General features: G+C 37.6%; 1 pseudogene; it reads right to left on the bottom strand.

The window, feature by feature from the left end:
• Window positions 1-2,763: 2,763 nt before the first annotated feature.
• On the bottom strand, window positions 2,764-2,923 carry LOC112065856 (uncharacterized; annotated as a pseudogene).
• Window positions 2,924-3,689: the final 766 nt, after the last annotated feature.

Consider the following 3,689-nt stretch of genomic DNA (forward strand, 5'->3'; position numbering starts at 1 on the left):
GGCTCCGGACGCGCAGGCTCAGCGGCCATGGCTCACGGGCCCAGCCGCTCCGCGGCATGTGGGATCTTCCCAGACCGGGGCACGAACCCGCGTCGCCTGCATCGGCAGGCGGACTCTCAACCACTGTACCACCAGGGAAGCCCTCTATGAAATTTTGATATCTCTGTTTCAATTATTATTTATCATTTGTGTGTACTAATATTCATTACTTTAGCTATTGGTTTGGTTATTTTGTCATTTTTTAAAAGAAATAAAATGTTAATTTATGTATCAATAAAAGTACTAGTTAGTACCCTCTGAAGTGATTTTATTTACCTAATAGGTTGCAATCTGCAGTTTGAAAAGCATTGCTTCAGGATCTAGTCATTAGCCTTAAAAGCTGGAAATTTAGCACATGCCTGCAACATTTTTAAAAGCTAAGATGTGGGCTTCCCTGGTGGCGCAGTGTTTGCGCGTCCGCCTGCCGATGCAGGCACAAAAAAAAAAAAAAAAAAAAACAAACAAAAAAAACAAACAAACAAAAAAAAAAGCTAAGATGTTTGGAGGATGTACTCTTGAGGTGCAAAAATTCTCTCTGTTCCAAGCCAGTTATTTTGGGGAGTCCAAGGATGGGCTGTAATGTCGTGTGTGTGTGTGTGTGTGTGTGTGTGTGTGTGTGTGTGTGTGTGTCTCCTTAATATAGTTTAATTCTGAGCCCAGAATATACCTTAAAGTGAGGGGATCATAACTGATTCATCTATAACTTTGCATTAAAACCTATTTCAAACCAATGAGAATCTAAAGAGAGTTTGCTTTATCATCATTTTAAAAGCACAGTTGATACATTGATAATTGGCCTTTTACCCACCCTCTATTTGGCTACAGATAAATGTTTAGCTCTTCTAGCTCCTATTAAATCTTTGACAACTACAACCTAGGAGATTTGGGGAAGAAAAGAAATGTGGATCTACTTCTATGCGCAGCAACTGTGGTTTTCACCTACACCAGTCACTTTGCCATTGTTTGCTGAACCCAAACACCATCTTCAAAAAGGGCATCCACTGAAGTCTGGGTATCAGTAGAGCAAAATGTCTAAAAGGTCACTTTTAATAATGATAAAAATGAAGTTAAATATACTTTAGAGCTTTTATAATCTTGGCGGTCAAGGCAAACTGCAGGGAACATGCATGCAGTCAGCTGACATTCGTACACCCAGTATCCGGTAATACACCAAGTGTTTAATGAATCGCAATGGTAGTCTTAATAAAGTACAAGGCAAAGTTCTAGAGAAAGACAGAAAGAGAGAAGAAGAAGCTAAGGGTGAGCAGCATTGCTTATCCATTAACAGTCCTTCAGCTATCCAGAACCATGGCAACCTCAGCATAGTTCCAGAATTATGCATTTTTTCATTGCTTCTCACTAACTCTTAGGCTTATTGCCTATAAAGCCAGTCTTTTGCTATTAGAACATATCTCTCAAATTTTCATTTCTATGTCTCTTCTTACTTGTTTCCTTTTTTTTTTTTTTTACCTCTTACCTACCTTGCAAATAATGGAAAATATGCTCATGAATGGGAAATTAAATGCAGGACTAAATGTTAAATTTCTCTGGCTTTTACATTCTTACAACTATTACTTAGCAATAAGAAGTCCCCTAAAATGAATGAGCCTGATTTAATTTGGCAAAGCTTAAGGCCTGTAAAATTAAGTGGGTTTTTATCACCCTATATTCTTAGCCTCTTTTCATTCTGCCATGGAATTAATGTTTTACCTTACGTGGAACTATAGCAAAATATTTTTTAAAAGAATGTTTTTATTTTATTTTCCTCTGCTTTTCCACTTAAACTACAATTTGCCACACTATTATTAAGTTTACATAAAAATCAGAGTTAAAATATTCTTTAATGTGTTAATCAATTTTCTATACAAAATAATTTTCCTGAAGTACCCCAGAGAAAAAAGCACAGTTATTTTTATTCAAAGTAAATAATATTCTTAGAAAAAATTAGCCTTATTTTAAGATCTAGGTCTCATAAGTTTTATTGATGTCAGAATATGATGAATTCCTTTATAATAAAATGAAAATATTTTGCTTCTTTATATAGTCACATTCATTGCAAATTGATTTTTCTGGTTATGTATGTTTCAACAGTTATCAAAATTTCCTTCGAAAAACTATTTTTTTCACTTTTATTCCTGCATCAAAATTCATTAGAGAAATACAACATGAGTATTTGGCAATCAGCATTTTTTCTACATGTGTTTTAATGGGTAAGATAAAAATCACTTCAGGGGCTTCCCTGGTGCCACAGTGGTTGAGACTCTGTCTGCCAATGCAGGGGACACGGGTTCGAGCCCTGGTCCGGGAAGATCCCACATGTCGCGGAGGAACTAAGCCCGTGTGCCACAACTACTGAGCCTGCACTCTAGAGCCCGCAAGCCACAACTACTGAAGCCTGTGCACCTAGAGCCCGTGCTCTGCAACAAGAGAAGCCACAGCAGTGAGAAGCCCGTGCACTGCAATGGTGAGTAGCCCCCGCTCACCGCAACTAGAGAAAAGCCCGCATGCAGCAACGAAGACCCAACGCAGCCATAAATACATAAATTTATTTAAAAAAAAATCAATTCAGATATAATTACGTGTGGGAAATAGGGCAAAATGGCAAACAAATTTTGCAAAAATAACATGTTTATTTTTCAATTTAATAAATGAGATCTGAAACAGAGTAAATAATTTTAAAATGTACCCACAGAGCAATCTTTTTTTTTTTTTTATTAATCATACATTTGTAGCAAGTATTGCTATCAAACTCCACTCATTGGGCCAGAGACCCTTGTGATGTTAGCGAAAAACTTGCCCCTCATGTAGCACACTACCTACACTTGTGAGTTCATCGAGAGCAATCTTTAAGATAAAATTTTTCCTTAGATCTCCCAAATGCGATTCATTTAGACATGTGATGTGCTATATTTAGCTAATATCATTCATAGGATAATCACAAATGATTTATAGCCTTTTAAATAAATAAAATTATGTATATGCATATTTATATGAATAATGCCAGGCAGACATAGACATAATAATAATTCAGTATTGAATGTAAACGTGTTACCTGATTTGTTACATATTTACTTCCCGCCACCATTATATATGACTATACTACATGGAGACAATAAGTTTCTTCGAGATCATATGGACAGACCACCTCCAGTGACAGATGTATAATTTGAGGGCCAATGGTTTTGAAGATGTGATCTGAGAGTGTTCAGGTGGGTGCCAGCCCAAGGGTGAGATGAAGCCAGTGGAGACCTGTTTTCTAGGGTGTTGGATTAAAGCTCTCGGGGAAGGACCCAGCAGCAAGGCATTTCACAAGTTGGTCTAAGGTAATGGGAGTGGTCAGTAATGCAGTGAAAGGGCCCAGGAGTATACGGTCTGATGAGTGTCTTTGATTTTGACCATATGGAGGCCACTGGTAATGTTAGTGAGGGCAATTTCAATGAGTTAGCTTAAGAACTATGTGGCAAGGGATGAACGGGCATAGAGGCAGTAGTAACAATAAATGTACACTCAATATAGCATCTAGAGGGAAATATCAATGAAGATGAGCTTTTACAGTCTAAATTTTTTTTTTTTTTTTTTTTTTTTTTTTTTTTTTGCGGTACGCGGGCCTCTCACTGCTGTGGCCTCCCCCGTTGCGGGAGCACAGGCTC

Source organism: Physeter macrocephalus, chromosome 15 (assembly GCF_002837175.3).
Source record: "Physeter macrocephalus isolate SW-GA chromosome 15, ASM283717v5, whole genome shotgun sequence".
NCBI classification, from domain to species: domain Eukaryota; kingdom Metazoa; phylum Chordata; class Mammalia; order Artiodactyla; family Physeteridae; genus Physeter; species Physeter macrocephalus.